The sequence below is a fragment of the Triticum dicoccoides genome, chromosome 4B, assembly GCF_002162155.2.
Source record: "Triticum dicoccoides isolate Atlit2015 ecotype Zavitan chromosome 4B, WEW_v2.0, whole genome shotgun sequence".
NCBI lineage: Eukaryota > Viridiplantae > Streptophyta > Magnoliopsida > Poales > Poaceae > Triticum > Triticum dicoccoides.
Genome location: NC_041387.1, coordinates 158,302,736 through 158,320,925, shown reverse-complemented (window position 1 = coordinate 158,320,925; position 18,190 = coordinate 158,302,736).

Here is an 18,190-nt window from a genome sequence, read left to right as displayed (position 1 = left end):
ATTACTCCACACATCAACCGCTATCCAACATGCATCTAGTGTATTAAGTTCATGGAGATGGAGTAATGCAATAAGAACGATGGCATGATGTAGACAAGATCTATTCATGTACGAATAGACCCCATCTTTTTATCCTTAATAGCAATGATACATGCATGCCTCTCTACCCCTTCTGTCACTGGGTGAGGACACCGCAAGATCAAACCCATCATAAAGCACCTCTTCCCATTGCATGAAAAATCAATCTAGTTGGCCCAACCAAACCAAAATTCAGAAAAGAAGTACAAGGCTATAATAATCATGCATAAAAGAGATCAAAGAAGACTCAAATAATATTCATAGATAGATCTGATCATAAACTCAATTTTCATCGGATCCCAACAAACACACCGCGAAAAGTCATTACATCAAAATAGATCTCCAAGAACATTGAGGAGAACATTGTATTGAGAATCAAAAGGAGAGAAGAAACCATCTAGCTACTGCCTACGGACGCGTAGGTCTGTGGTAAACTACTCATGCAGTCATCAGAGGAGCACCAATGAGGATGATGAACCACTCTGTGATGGTGTTCGCCTTTGGCAAGGTGCCGAAAAAGGGCTCTAGGTTGGATCTCGTGGTTCTGGAACTTGCGGTGGCTGAATATTTTTTCGTTGACTCCCCTAGGGTTTCTGGAATATTTGGGTATTTATAGAGCTGAGAGGTGGTGGAAAGGACACCTGTGGGCCCCACTACCCAGATGGGTGCGCTAGGGGCCTCTGGCGCACCCTGGTGTCTTGTGGGGCCCATAGTCCTCCCCTTGTGCACTTCCTTGGCTCCCAAGTTATCTTTTGGGCACAAAAAAATCTCCAAAAAGTTTTGTTGCGTTTGGACTCCGTTTGATATGGATATTCTATGAAGTAAAAAACAAGCAAAAAAGTAACTGGCACAAGGCGCTATATCAATAGGTAAGTCCCAAAAAATGATATAAAGTTTTTATGAAATGAACATCCAAGAATGATAATATAACAACATGGAACAATCCAAAATTATAGATAGGTTGGACACGTATCAGCATCCCCAGGCTTAATTCCTGCTCACCCTTGAGTAGGTAAATGATAAAACAGAATTTTTGATGTGGAATGCTGCCTAACATGTTCATCACATATTATTTTCTTTTGTAGCATGGACATTTGGACTTTTAGATGATTCAAAGTAATAATCTATATTTGAGATGAATACTTCAATACTCAAGCATATCAACAAGCAACCATGTCTTTCAAAATATCCACACTAAAGAAAGTTATCCCTAGCCCATCATGCTCAATCATTGGTCCATTCATGAAACACACTCGAATATTAGCTACATCGAATGCACAAGTATGATCATAGTGCTCCCTAGTTGGTGCTTTATAAGAGAAGATAGAGACTCAAATAAAAATAAAAAATTGCATAAAGTAAATAGATAGGCCCTTGGAAGAGGGAAGCCGAGATTTGTAGAGGTGCCAGAGCTCAAAGCTTAAATTAAGAGATAAAAATATTTTGAGAGGCGTACTTTTCCTGTCAATGAAAACGACCGAGTAATTCCCAGTACTTTCCATTCTAGATACATCATAGGCAATTCCCAAATATAAAATAAGTTTATTCCTTTTTCCACCATTCTTTCACAATCCATGACTAGCCGTATCCACGGGTGCCTTCCATACCAACACTTTCCAACGAATTTCTTATTTGACAATATAAAGTAAATTTATTTTTCATTTTGGCACTGGGCATCCCTATTACTGCCACACTCTCGTGCAATAACAAGTGAATAAACACTCATCTTAAGAATAACACATCTAGCATGGAAAATATTTGCCACCCCCTGTAGCTTCATGAGCGGTAGGAGACACAAAAAGGAAATTCATTTTGAAATGAGAGTTGGCACATACAAATTTACTTAGAACGACACGAAAATACCGCATATATGTAGGTATGGTGGACTCATATGGCATAACTGGGTTTAAGGATTTTTGATGCACAAGTAGTATTCCTATTTAGTATAAGGGAAGGCTAGCAAAAAGATTGAGAAGAAACCAACCAAGAAACAAAAATTCTCATAAACGAGTATTAAGCATAACTAACACTAAATAATGCACCACAAGTAGGATGTAATTTCATTGCATAACTATTGACTTTCGTGCTTGCATAGGGAATGACAAACCTTAACACCAATATTCTTACTATAGCATAATTACTCACCAACATGACTCAAATATTACTATCATCATATCTCAAAACTATTACAAAGAATCAAGTTTATAATGTACAATGGTCTTCATGAAAGTTTTCATTATATCCCTCTTGGATATCTATCACTTTGGGACTAATTTCATATATTAGCATTGCTTATAACAAACTCTCAAACAAATTTAAGTGTAGAACATGAGCGTAATAATTTTCATCTCTCAAAATAATATAAGTAAAGCATGAGAGAATTTCTTCAAAAATTTACCAACTCCCAAATTAATCTAAGTTAATTATGAGATTATTTCTTCAAAAATTAAAGCACTACCATGCTCAAAAAGATATAAGTGAAGCACTAGAGCAATTTCATAGCTCAAAAAATTTAAGTGAAGCACATAGAGCAATCATAGCTTCATTATGGCTTTCTCAAATAGGTGTCTCCATAAAGTATGAGTGTGACAAACAAAAAAGAAAAACAAGCAAAGACCTGTATAATACAAGACGCTCCAAGTAAAACTCATGATATGTGATGAATAATAATATAGCTCCAAGTAAAATTACCGATGGTTGTTAGAAGAAAGAGGGATTCCTTCCGGGGCATCACCAAGCTTAGTTCCTTGGTTATCCTTGAATATTACCCTGGGGTGCCATGGGAATACCCAAGCTTAGGCTTTTTTCACTCCTTATTCCTTCATCAATTGTGATCTCACCCAAAACTTGAAAACTTTAATCACACAAAACTCAACGAAACCTTCGTGAGATCCGTTAGTATAATAAAGCAAAACACCACTTTAAGTACTCTTGCAAACCCATTCATATTTTATTATTTCATTATACCTAATGTATTCTAACTTTACCATGGCTTATACCCCCCGATACAATCCATGGATTCATCAAAGTAAGCATACAATGCAACGAAAACAGAATCTGTCAAAAATAGAATAGTCTATAGTAATCTGGACTTTGTCCATACTTCTGTAACTCCAGAAGTTTTGAAAAATTAGGACAACATAGGAAATCACTATATCAATCTTGCGTAAAATATTCAGAGTTTTATCACTCATCTGTGATTTTTAACAGTTCTGCTACTTGGCGCAAAAGTTTATGTTTTTCAACAAGATCAAATCAACTATCACCCAACATGATCCTAAAGGCTTTACTTGGCATAAACACTAATTAAACATAAAAAATCATAAAAGTAGCATAATTGTGTGACCACACAAAAACAGAAAGAAAAAGAGAAAAAAAATATTCATTGGGTTGCCTCCCAACAAGTTTTATGCCCCTAGCTAGGCATAATGCATAGATTCAAGTATTGTCATCTTTAGTTTTTGCTCCATTGGTTTCCCTCATGATTGATTTATATGGTGGCTTAATTCTTGTTCTAGGGAACTGTTCCATACCCTTTCTTAGGGTAAATTGAAATTTGATATTCCCTTCTTTCATATCGATAAGGGCACCTATAGTTCGTAAAAACGGTCTATCGAGTATGATTGAACAAGAAAGATTGCAATCCATATGAAGAACAATAAAATATATGGGAACATGGTTCTTGTTTGCAACAATAAGAACCTAATTAATCCCTCCCAATGGTTTTTAATAGTAGAATCCGCCAAGTGCAAATTAAGCAAACATTCTTCAATATTGGTAAGACCAAGCACACCACATAGAGATTTCGGAATTGTGGAAACACTAGCACCTAAATCACATAAAGAAAAACACTCATAATTTTTTATCTTAACTTTAATGGTAGGTTACCACTCATCATACAAATTTCTAGGAATTGAAATCTCTAATTCCAACTTTTCTTCTAAAGCTTTCATCATCGCTTCTACAATATGTTTAGTAAAAGCTTTATTTTGTTCATAGGAATTTGGTGAATTTAACATACATTGCAACAAAGAAATAAATTCAATCAGAGATCAACTATCATAACTAAAGTCTTTGTAATCCAAGAGAGTGGGCACATCACTAGTTAAAGTTTTGACCTCTCCAAACCCACTTTTATCAAAAAAATCAACAAGATTTTCACCCTCCGAATTATGAGGATGCCTTCTAGATAAAGTTAACTCTTATTCAGTCCTATTTTAATCAAGTTTAACATTATTAAATAAATAATCAATACAATAAACACCAATGGTTTTAAGATCTTCATCATAATCATGAAAGCAATCTGTAGAAAAATGCTCTTTCTAAAAATTCTCTTTTAGCTCTAAGCATAGCGGTTCTTTTCTTACTTCCATCCACTACAACATATAAAGACTTAATTGATTCATTCATAGACATCAACATTAGGGGGGAAATTTTAATCTTGAGATTTTCTACATCATGTGAAATTCTATCAACGCTTCTACACATATCATCAATCTTATTCAACTTTTCTTCTATCTTAGTGTTAAAAACCTTTTGAGCATTGATAAATTCTTTAATATTACTCTAAATATAATAGGGGTTCCCATTATTATTGTAATAAGAATTACCATAGGAATTTCCATAATTATTAGAGGAATTTCCAGGAAAAGGCCTAGAATTAAAATTACCTCTATAAGCATTGTTATTAAAATTGTTTCGCGAGACAAAATTCACATCTATAGGATCACTATTTTGCTCAACCAAAGTATACAAAGGCACATCATTAAGATCAATAGGAGCATTTTTACTAGTTACCAGTTTCATAAGAGCATCAACTTTTTCACTCAAAGTACTAATTTCTTCAACCGAGCTAACTTTTTTACTAGTAGGTGCTCTTTCGGTATGCCATTGTGAATAATTTTCTATAATATTATCAAGAAGTTTAGTGGCTTCACCCAAAGTAATTTCCATAAAAGTAACAACCACGGCGGAATCTAAAAGATTTCTAGAAACAAAATTCAATGCCGCATAAAAAAATTGTATAATCATCCAAATATTAAACCATGAGTAGGACAATTTCTTAGCATTAATTTCATTCTTTCCCAAGATTGCGCAACATGTTCATGCTCAAGTTGCTTAAAATTCATGATTTGATTTCTAAGGGAAATAACTTTTGCGGGCGGAAAATACTTAGTAATAAAAGCATCTTTGCACTTATCCCAAGAATCGATACTATTACGAGGCAAAGAAGAAAACCAAAATTTTGCACGATCCCACAAAGAGAAAGGAAATAATTTCAACTTAAAAATATCATTGTAAAAATCTGTTTTCTTTTGCATATCACACAATTCAACAAACATGTTTAGATGGGATGTGGCATCCTCATTAGGAGTATCGGAAAACTGTTCTTTCATAACAAGATTCAACAAAGCAGCATTAATATCATAAGACTCTGCACTAGCAGCGGGAGGAGCAATGGTAGTACTACTAAAATCATTATTATTAGTATTGGAAAAATCACACAATTTGGTATTTTCTTGAGACATCGTGACTATGCAAACAAGATCACATGCAAACAAAAGATCGAACGAGAAAAAAGGCATACAAAAAAGGCAAATAAAATGGTAAATGTTTTTGTGCTTTTCGCAAAAACCTTTTAGAAGTGGGGGATATGAAAACAACACGCAAATGGCAAATAATGTAAATTGCAAGGAGATGAGGTTTGTGATTAGGAACCTGATAGATGTTGATGATATCTCCCCAGCAATGGCGCCAAAAATTCTTCCTGATTGCTTGTATCTACGTTGGTATTTCCCTGGAGAGGAGAGGATGATGCAGCACAGCAACAGTAAGTATTTCCCTCAGTTATGAAACCAAGGTTATCAATCCAGTAGGATAACCAAGCAACACTATGTAAACGGTACCTGCACACAAATAACAAATACTTGCAACCCAATGTGTTAGAGGGTTTGTCAATCCCTCCTCGGTATTGAGATAGATTAAATTATATGAGATTGGATAAATAGATCTAGCAAAAACACAAAATAAAATAAATAAATAAAAGGTGCAGTAAGGTATTTTCGGGTTTTTTGAATAATAGATCTGAAAACAATATGATAGAAAATAGACTCGGGGACCGTAGATTTCACTAGTGGCTTCTCTTGAGATAATAGCATACGACGGGTAAACAAATTATTGTTGGGAAATTGATAGAAGAGCAAATAATTATGACGGCATCCAAGGCAATGATCATGTATATAGACATCATGTCCAAGATTAGTAGACCGACTCCTGCCTGCATCTACTACTATTACTCCACACATCGACCGCTAAACAACATGCATCTAGTGTATTAAGTTCATGGAGAAATGGAGTAATGCAATAAGAATGATGACATGATGTAGACAAGATATATTCATTTAGGAACAGACCCCATCTTTTTATCCATAATTGCAATGATACATGCGTGCATCGCTACCATTTCTATCACTGGGTGAGGACACCCCAAGATCGAACCCATCACAAAGCACCTCTTTCCATTGCAAGAAAAATCAATCTAGTTGGCCATACCAAACCAAAGTTTCAGAGAAGAAATACAAGGCTATAATAATCATGCATAAAAGAGATCAAAGAACACTCAAATAATATTCATAGATAGATCTGATCATAAACTCGCAATTCATCGGATCCCAACAAACACACCGCAAAAAGTCATCGTTCTTATTGCATTACTTTGTTTCTCCATGAACTTTATACACTAGAGGCATGCTGGATAGCGGTCGATGTGTGGAGTAATAGTAGTATATGCATGCAGGAGTCGGTCTACTAATCTTGGACGTGATGCCTATATATTGATCATTGCCTTGGATATCGTCATAACTATTCGATCTTCTATCAATTGCCCAACAGTAATTTGTTTAACCATCGTATGCTATTTTCTCGAGAGAAGCCACTAGTGAAATATACGGCCCCCGGGTCTATCTTTTATCATATTGCTTTCAGATATGTTTCTCATCGCTTTTTTCACTTCTATTATTCCAAAGACCAAAAAAATACGACCCCCGGTGTCTTCTGACGTTTGATAGCACACAAGGTGTTCCTCCGGTATTCGGGAGTTGCATAATCTCATAGTCAGAGGAACATGTATAAGTCATGAAGAAAGCAATAGAAATAAAACTTAACGATCACTATGCTAAGCTAACGGATGGGTCTTGTCCATCACATCATTCTCTAATGTTGTGATCTCGTTCATCAAATGACAACACATGTCTATGGTGAGGAAACTTAACCATCTTTGATTAACGAGCTAGTCAAGTAGAGGCATACTAGGGACACTCGGTTTTGTCTATGTATTCAACATGTACTAAGTTTCCGGTTAATAAAATTCTAGCATGAATAATAAACATTTATCATGATATAAGGAAATATAAATAACAACTTTATTATTGCCTCTAGGGCATATTTCCTTCACATGCATGATTGGGTTCCAAGATATAGGGGGAGATCTCCACAATTTCAACCTACCATGTGCATTTGCAATCCAAAGAAAATTCTTCATATGCACATCTTTAGGGGGAGTTCCTCAATATCTTGTAACCAATTCGTTCATACTCAGTTTTTACACTTCAATTTTTTACTCCTTTTGAAATCCTAACCAATTTATCATCAATCACCAAAAAGGGAGAGATTGTAAGTGCATCAAGTGCCCCCTTAGTGGTTTTGGAGTATTGAAGACAAATAGGTTGAGGAACTAATGTTTTTATGAGTATACATGGGAGAAAGAGTCCCTGGAGATTTGGTTTAAAACATGCAAGATGACCCCTAAAAGTGCTATTCCTCAAGTGAATAATTTGGTGATGAAATTGGTACGGCCTTTGAAGAAATTGATGTGAAGACTGGAAGCTTGAAGACTTTGATTTTGTAGTTTCTTTTCTTCTTATTTAAGTCATAGGAAAAAATGTATTGTTAAAGGGGGTCTAGGTGAAATATATCTCACATTTCCGAAGTGATGCTCAAACCTACTCATACACAAGCCGCTTCGAGTGAAGCCTTTGAAAGTCTCCGGAACAGCTGACACGTTTGCTAGCGACAGTAACGAAGTTCATCTGGTCGCTGACAAATTTGGTCAGGCTGAGGAGTTAGGAGTTCGCCAGCACGTTCTGCCTGAAAGTGAGGAAATTGAGTGCCTTGACGAATTTGAGAGTTCAAATTTCAACTATTGCTGCGCAGCGGGCCAGATGTCGAGTGGATCCTTATCCTGACAATAGTCGAATCAGTGAAGGGCATTTATGACAATTTATGTTTGGTTGCCCCTGGCTATAAATAGCCACCCCCACAACCACTTGTTTGTTGGCTGCTCAGAGAGAACTTGACACTTGTCATTTGGGAGCAACCCATCCTCTGGGGACTTTGAGAGAATCCTAAGTGAGGAAAAACCCAGAGGCAAACTGGTTGAGCATCACTGAAGAGATTGATCTATGTGATCCGACACATGTTACCTTTGAAGAATGTCACTCTTCCAGACGGTTAGGCATCAAAATTTGAGTACACCAAGAGTCATTGTGGTGTGCCGGTGAACAAGTCTGTGAAGGTTTCGGAAGTCTACCTTGAAGACTTACCACGAGTGGTTGGGCGATGACTAAGTGACCTTAACTCAAGAGGAATACGGTGAGGACTATGTGTCCTTTAAGTTCCAACTCGGCCACCTCAACCAGATGTATAGTTGATACAGTAACTAGAACTGGTCTACCAAATTGTTGTGTCTTCGTCGAGCCATCCTGATTTCAAATTCCTCACCCTCTCTTACATTATTCCGCTGCCGAAGAATTTGTGATCTATCTTCTGATGAATTTGAACTAAATAATTTCATCATGCTATCTTTCATTTCCTCAGTTCATATTCTTCATGCGTGTATGCTTATCTGATAGCATGTTCTTCACTCTTACGTATCATGTATGCATGTACTCTAATTCTTTGATGACTTAGTTTCCCTGCAGTTTTTTCTTCACTTCGATCTTTGTAAAATTCATCAGAGTTTGACAAATTTCTAAAAATCTTCCATTCACCCCCCTCTGGGAGTTAACCTGTGCATTCAAATATGTCAAAATGATTGGCGAAAGAATTACCATAGGGGGCCCACCAGGAAGCCACAAGCCTGGGGGAGCGCCCTACCCCCTAGGCACGCCCCCCTAGCTTGTGGGGCACCTAGCAGGCCTCCAAAGCCCATCTTCTGCTATATGTACCATTTGACCTAGAAAAATCAGAAGCAAAGTTTTGGGATGAAGCATCGCCTTCTCGTGGCGGAACCTAGCAGGAGCACTTTTGCTCTTCGGAGGAGCGATTCCGCTGGGGATACTTCCCTCCGCAAGGGGAAAATTGAAGCCATCGTTATCACCAACGGTCCTCTCATCATGGGACCAATCTTCAGCAACATCTTCACCAGCACCGTCTCATCTCTAACCATAGTTCATCTCTTGTATTCATCTTTGTCTGAAATCCTCAGATTGGTACGTGTGGGTTGCTAGTAGTTTCAATTACATCTTGTAGTTGATGCTAGATGGTTTATTTGGTGGAAGATTATATGTTCAGATCCACATGAATATGATTTGTGAGTAGTTACATTTGTTCTTGGGGACATGGAAGAAGTCTTGTCATAAGTAATCATGTGAATTTGGTATTCGTTTGATATTTTATTGATATGTATGTTATTGCTTCCTGTAGTGGTGTCATGTGAACGTAAAATACATGACACTTCACCATACTTGGGCCTCAGGGAAGGCATTGTGGAGTCGTAATTAGATGATGGGTTGCTAGAGTGACTAAAGATTAAACCCTAGTTTATGCACTATTCTGTAAAAGGCTAATTTGGATCCATATGTTTTATGTTATGGTTAGATTTATCTTAATTATTCTTTTGTAGTTGCGGATGCTTGCGAGTGGAAGTAATCAAAGTGGGGGCTTGTTCAAATAAGAACAGCACCCAAGCACTGGTCCACCCACATACCAAATTATCAAAGTAGCGAACCTGAATCAAACAAACATGATGAAAGTGACTAGATGAATCCCGTGTGTCCTCAAGAACACTTTGCTTATTATAAGAGATCGTTCCAGACCGTCCTTTGCTACAAAAATGATTAGGCTACCTTGCTCCACCTTTGTTACAATTGCTACTTATTGCTCGTTACAAATTACCTTGCTATCAAACTATCTATTACCGATAATTTCAGTGCTTGCAAACAATAACTTGTTGAAAACCGCTTGTCATTTCGTTCTGCTCCTTGTTGGGTTCGACACTCTTACTTATCAAAAGGACTATGATTGATACCCTATACGGTCATCAGGCAATTGATAGAAAAATGCATAGTTATGATGTTTATTCATAGGCATTATGTCCGTGACATGTAGACTGACATCCATCTGCATCTACTACTATTACTCCACTTCTAAAGCACTTCTATGCTTGCCTCTCTTTTTTGACTATAAACAGTAGGTTAAAAACCCCACTGTAATTTTTATAAATCATAATAAAAATTTATACATAACAAAGTAACGCTTGCCTCTCTAGATATTAAATTAGGCTTGAGGCTAGACCCAGGAGAAAAATAAAACAGAGTAATGCTTGCCTCTCTAGATATTAAGCCCATAACAAATAGAGTAACACTTTAAGCATGATAACTTAATGTAGACATAATAAGACCAAGCAGCATGATCAAATCCCGTCGTTTTACCCTTAATAGAAACAATACAAATATGTTCCTCGCCATCTCTTCTGTCACGAGGTGAGAACACCGCAAGATTAAACCTACCACAAAGCACCTCTCAGACTGAAGATAACAATCTAGTTACCCAAACTAAATGGATAGATCGGAGACAAATACAACGCTATAAATAATCTCCACTTTCTCCGTAAACTAATATAAGAGCGTTTGGAATACTAAAGTAATGATCTAAATGCTCTTATATTAATTTACAGAGGGAGTACTATTAAAGCAAAATCAAACGTCGTTCGACCGCCCACCTACAATACAACCATGGTCGCCTCACTCCCGACAACCACTTTCCCCCGCATGATATAAAAGAAAAAAAGGCGATGATAAAAGAAAAAGGAAATTAGCCACGACCAGGAACTCACGTCCCACTCACCCATCTCTTGACAACGTCCTTTCTCCTTTGAATCCCAGATCTCTTCCGAGAAAAATCGCCACCGTCGTCGCTCGTGCTACTAGCCGACAACCGCAGCCAAGTCTTCCCTCAGAGCTCACCCCGTTCCTCGGTCGGTGGGCGCTTACACCGACGCAGCTGGCACGTAGACAGTGGGCAAGGTGGAGGTGGAATCAGGCCATAGTTGCGTCCCCGCCTCTCGAAGGTTCTGAAGGTGAAGACGTCTGTGCGCACCCGTCGTCACGGCTTCTCCTCCCCGCTGCTCAGCTAGACCACACATCGCCTCCTCCTTTTCTCCAAGAATGGTGCCCCAGCACCACCGCCTCAACACCCCATCATTGGAGAAGGAGAAGCACCTGGATTTGCTCTGCCATTGTGCCCCCGGAGGCCTGCACCGCTACGTCGCTGCTTCCGCTCCTCCTGTGTCAAGATCAGATGGCGATGGGCAAGCGGTCCTGGCATAGTGGGAGCTCTGGTGGGAAGGACATCAATGTGAGGCTTCTTCACACGAACTCTTATATTTTTTTCTTTGAATCATGGTGCCATTCTTAGTACTCCCTCTGTCCTAAAATACTTGTCATCAAAATGGATAAAAAGAGATGTATCTAGAACTTAGGATGGAGGGAGTATATCATACAAATCGGCTGCTAAATTTTGAGGGCTCATTTAATTCAAATAGACTTCATGGTGTTTTATTACCATCGGTGCTTTGGACAATAGGGTCTCTACGTTATCAAATCCTTAGATTGAATGGATAAGTATTGATGGAGTACATACTGAAAGGAGGGTCTCTAATCAACAGTAAGGATATTCACATCTTTGCTGGCAATGTTCCTTGTGTGTGCAGAGACTGCAGACCCGTCCACCGTGGTGCCACCGGTGGGGCAGAGGCATACACTTCGAGGCTAATGTACTAGAGCCTCCTCCATGGCTACATAGAGCTCCTCAAATGGGTGATCTGATCTTGCACTATCAGCGGTCGCATTCTGACCAAAATCTTGTGCCACATGAAGGTAGACAGGTAGTTTTAGAGCAAGACAAAAGATCATTAGAAAGGCACCATATTACTTTTGCACATGTCGGCTGCTCCGTCTGAAAATTTAGTAGATGTTTGTGTCATAGACAAACTTTTGCAGGTTGAATTGTAATTCCACTGCGAGATACTCTTTTTCATAAGTTGGCAGTCCTTGGTAGCGGGGGCCAACGCTTTGCTCATGAATGCGATCAGATGCCCCTCTTGCTGCAGAACCGCCCCAATGCCGTATTCACTCGCATCCGTTTCAATTGGGAATGGCTTACTGAAGTCCGGTAACGCGAGAACTGGTGCTGATATCAACTGTGTTTTCAGCAACTGAAAGGCTTCGTCTGTTGTTTGTGTCCAGACGAACGGCACCCCCTTTTTGAGGAGATTGGTTAGGAGCTTCGCGATGATGCCGAAGTTGTGCACGAATCTTTAGTAGTACCCGGCAAGCCCCAGGAAACTGCGAACCTCTTTGATGTTAGTGGGCGTTGACCAGTTTGCCACTGATTGAATTTTCCCCGGGTCGGTGGCGACTCCGTTCGCGCTGATAACATGTCCCAGATATGTCAATTGTTGCTGACAAAACGAGCATTTACTCAGCTTCACTTTCCAATGATCTCGCCGCAGCAACTCCAGGGTTTGGCGCAAGTGGTCTAGGTGATCTTGCAATGTTCTGCTGAAAACTAGTATGTCATCGAAGAACAGGAGCACGCAGTGTCTGAGGAGAGGATTTAGTGTGAAATGAATGGCTCCATTGAACGTGGTTGGACCGCCTGCGAGTCCAAAAGAGACTACCAAAAACTCGAAATGGCCTGAGTGAGTTTGAAATGTCGTCTTGTATTCTTCTCCTTCTGCCAACTTGATTTGGTGATACCCAGCACGAAGATCCAGCTTCGAGAACCATTGAGCGCCGTGCAACTCATCTAACAGCTCTTCGATGATAGGGATCGGGAACATAGTCACGCATGTGAGAGCATTCAAGCGACGGTAATCCACACGTAATCTCCACATGTCGTCTTTCTTCTTTACTAGTATCACTAGAGAAGAGAAAGGGATTGAGCTGCGCTGAATAATGCCCATGCGCAGGAGTTCTTTGACCTGCCTCTCTATTTCGTCCTTGTGCTCTGGTTTGTGTCTTTAGGGTCGAATATTGAAAGGTTGCGCTCCTGGAATCAGAGGAATCTTGTGGTCACAGGCACACCGGGGCGGTAGTTCAGATGGTTCTCCGAAAACATCTTCGAATTCTGCAAGTATTTCTTTGATGCAGTCCAGCGTTGCATCGTTTGATTCTCCATTTGATGGAATGGCATGCAGCTGAACCATGTACGCCACTGCATTGTTGTTGCAGAGACCTTGCAGTGGCAGATTGTTAATGATCAAACACTCCGTTGACTCGGCATCGTGACCCCTTAAAGAGATTGGACCTTGATCTGAAGGGATTGCAATATGTTTAGCCTTCCAATCCACTGTCATGGGGCTATGCTCTTCGAGCCAATCCATTCCAAGTATAGCATCGTAGATGCCCAGTGGCAAAACTTTCATATCTGTCCGGAATTCATGCCCCTGTGAACACCAAGAGCACTGAGGAATCACTGACGAGCATTTGAGTTCCCCTCCGTCAGCTACACGGACTCTATATGTTCTTGGTAATGGCTCAACCCCTTCCAGAAATGCTGCCAGCTTGTTGTTGACGAATGTGGTTGAACTGCCTAAGTCCACTAACATCAGAACCTCCCTACTAAGCGCTGATCTCGAAATAGCCATAACCGTGTCATCTGCTGGCCCTGATTGTAACTGCTTATCCAGCGGCTCGTCAAGGCTGAACAACTCCAGCAACTCCTTGACAACGTGAAGCTGCACGGACGTGGGGCACACATGATCGTGCCCCCACCTTTCTCCGTACTTGAAGAAAAGACCACGCGCGCGATGATAGTCGCGCAAGGCCTTGACCTTGGATGAGTCGGCGCGGGCGCCATCCAAGCCACGACGATCCATCGCAGGTGTAGGTGTCGCGGCAGGCGTCGGCCGCGGTGGAGGAGGTAGCGGCAGTGGCGTGCTTGGTCGAAACATGGCGTCGGTGCCGCGCGGCATGGCCCGCGGCTGATGCACTTGTTGCGCACATTCGACGACTTCTTCTTGCAGCATCGCCAAAGAGCACGCCGTGTCCAGATCAGGTGGTCGCTGGATCAGCACGACCGCATGTATATTCGGCCGCAATCCCTCGACAAAACGAGTGAGATAAAAGTAAGGATGTATAGCCTCCGAGTAAGATGCCAAATGATTCACAATTAACTCAAAACGCTCAATGTAATCAGCCACAGAAGAGGTTTGCTTAATGGTGTAAAACTGACGAATAAGAAGTTGGTGTTTATCCCGCCCGAAACGGGTGCAGAGCAGAGCTGCGAATGCCTCCCAATCGAACTCTGAAAGTCGATTTTGGATAGATTGCAACCACACCGATGCGGCTCCAGAAAAATTAAGCGCGGCCATAGGTACCCAAAACGACTGATGGATCTCGAACATGGAAAAGTATTGCTTGCACAATGTTTTCCACAATTTCGGGTTGTCGCCCGCGAACTGGGGAAACGACACGGACGGATGTGCTTGACCCAATCCGGCAAGGAGCTGGCTCGCATGAGCGAAGGGGGACAGGGGAGGAGCGGTGGGAAGTATACTGACCAGTGCCCGGGAGTGGTGCCGGCGGGGTCGCCAGCACCTTCTCCCGGTGAAGAAATGCGTCGCTGTGGTCCTTTGACCCGTGTGGCTGCGAGGCCGCCGCGTTGCCCGCGTCCAGGCTTGGAGCGGGGGCGTTGGTCTCCTTGGCCGCCACACCAGGCGCTGCCGCCGCATGCAGGCGCCCGTGTTGCAGATCCGCTACTGCATCGGCGAGCTAGTCGACGCGGCGCTCTAGACCGGGCCGCCAGGCCGCCAGATCGTCCAGCTTGGCGGTGTTTGCATGGATCGCCGCCGTGTTACCGCGGAGTTTCACCCGAAACTCCTCCATGGAGCTTGTGATCCTGTCCATGTACTCCTTCATGGTCGGATCCATGGCTTCGATTTGGCCCAGAGCTTGGCGAAGACGACGGGTTTCGATGAATTGGGCCAGATCGCGCGACGGAGGGGTGATGTTTGGTCTCTGATACCAAGTGTTAGGATAGGAGTGGCAAGGATCGATCTATTGTCTCACGCGATCGTCGAAATCTCAAGTACAGTGGATTACACGAATGGAGAGGAAGAATTGGGGAACTAGGGTTCTAGCCGTCGCTGCCGAGCCATGATCCACTAGATGCCTTGGCTCCCTTCGTTGCCTTCGTTAAGTAGTGGGCGTCTTGGGCTTCACTTGGTCCAGTCTGGCCCATAGATGCGGGGGTTGGGCTAGGGCGTGCACTGGGGCCGGTCTCCTTCCGGCCCAGCGGGGATGAGCCGCGGGTCCGGCATGTCAGTGGTGCTGACAATGCTCTTGTAATTCCACTAAAAGGATTTCCCTTGTTGGTGGATATGAGAATTGTCATACACCCAGTCTTCACAGTGTTGACGATTTTCCTTGACAGATGAGACGAATTTGAGCTTAAGCCATATTGTTTGATTTTCTTTTCTAGTGCATTATTTTCTATACGATGACATATTGGGATCTACATTCAAGTATTATTGGTGCTGGAATTTTTTTACGCACACTGGTCGCTTGAGGATGCAATCAACATGCGCACAGTGTAGATGCGTGAAAAGGTATGTCTTCACTTAGAAATTTGCGACTATCAATTTGTATAAATTTAGTTGTTTGATATGGCATAGTTATGTCATCCAACCTTTAGTAACTCATCATGATTGTCAGGTATTCAAATTTTCAAGCCTAAATGCCTACTTGGATACATGTCTGCATTTTTCCTTTCAACTGACGAGAATTATTCTGTAATGCACTCCCTCCATTCCTAAATATAAGTCTTTGTAGAGATTTCAATATGGACTACATACAAAGCAAAATGAGTGAATCTACACTCTAAACTATGTCTATATACACCCCTACATAGTCCATATTGAAACCTCTAAGAGGACTTATCTTAGGAACGGAGGGAGTAGGTTTTAACATTCAAATATGACTATCGTGATCACCACTACATTACATGAGGGATGGTGTTGAACCCATTAATCTTGCAATAATTTTACTGATAATAAATTGGCATATGACTTGGAACACGCTATTTAGTGACCTGCCTAATGCCAGTTGACTACATTTAACTAAATTTTAAGGAACACCTCTTATCTATTTTTTCCATTTTACTCGAAATTGGACATGCACTTTAACTTTGTAACTTCTAAGATTCTTCTATTATTTTCTCGGAAGCGAATTAACACCTTGTATTGTTGAATCTGATTCAGCATGCATTCTTACACCATCACTTCTAGAGGCAGCATGTTCACTTTCTTATTTTCTATGGTTGATTGTAGGAATATAGAAGGCATGTGTACTAATGTGTCGGTGTACATAAGTTTGGGCTCTTCTGTACCCCTTACTTATGCACGGTAAGTTGTAGCCACACATGCGGCAAGGCTTGGCAGGGCAGTACAACGCAGATACAAGGCTACCAAGATAGCATTCAAGCCAGTAAACAGAGAGCAGAAGACAAGTTAGACCTCCCCCGGCAACATCCTTGTTGGGGCGGCTTGCATAGCCCCGACAAGCTCCCCGCCAGGGCAACTCGTGAATCACCAGCAAGGCCATCGCCCTTGAGGCTGAGAGCTCTGACATCTTCGACAATATCAAGGCCAAGACTCGGGAGCGCGCGCATAGTAGCATGCAGATCTTTGTGGAGACTAATGGCTTGCAGGTCTACATGAAAACCAGAAGACAAAGACCCCCGGCAAGGCCCTTGCCAGGGACGACTACGAGGCCCCGCAAGACCCTTGCCGGGGACAACTGCGGGGCCACAGCCAGGCCCGCACCTGACAAGGTTTCACCACCCCACGTCCGTTCCAGTGCGGCGACCAGTTTGACATCTAGGAAGACACCTGTGTGGTGGCATGAAGATTCTAGGCCAACTAAGCAAGCACCTGTGTGGTGGCATGCGGATCTTCGTGAAGGTCCTGCCACCGCACCAGCACAGCAGCTAGCCAGCCAACCTGGTGATGCATGCCTCGTCAGCCTGGACGCGTGTTCAAATGGGGTGAGGCAGTGATGAACGGGACAAGTTCTATTACCATCCCCGATAAAGTTGGAGGGCACGTAAGCAGCTCATTAAATGCATTTGTCCTACAACGTCGGTGATAAGCTTGGGCACCGTAGCTACTTTGCACCTTTTGTGTGCCACTATGGTGACCCCTTTGGCATATAAAAGGAGGCCCGAGGCATACAGGAGAAGGATTCGGACTTTTTGGACTCGGCATGCATAGCAGCTAGTCTAAGAACTCAAGAACACGAAATATACACCCAAAAGTAGGACTAGGGTTTTACGCTGCTCAGCGGCCCGAACCTGGATAAAAAAATCTTGTGCTGATCACCAAACCTGCTCTTTGTGCAACTCTCCCCCCGCCAACCGTAGAAGGGATCCTCGTGATCCCATAGGTGTCGTTTCCCCGACATATTTGGCGTGCCAGGTAGGTGGGTGAAGTTGTGAAAATATGGTCTAGTAGTTAGTGTCAGTTTCTTCATCACCATGGCTCTGAAGAATAAGACAATCACGATGATCGGTTCGTCTGGAGCCGGTCCGCCCGTGCCAGCACGAACGGGTGATGTGGCAGACGCTGGTGGCGGAGGAGATCAACACCATCCACATCATTCTGGTACCAGCAACCAAGCTAGCGGCATCGTCCGCAGCCGCGATGACGATCCGCGTGCCACCGCATCCAAGGATGGAGTCCTGCTGCCCGCAGGCGACGCGGGGACCTCCAAGGGTAGAAAGACGACCCTGCCGACGCACGCATTGCAGTCCTCCCAGGTCATGCGTGACGAGC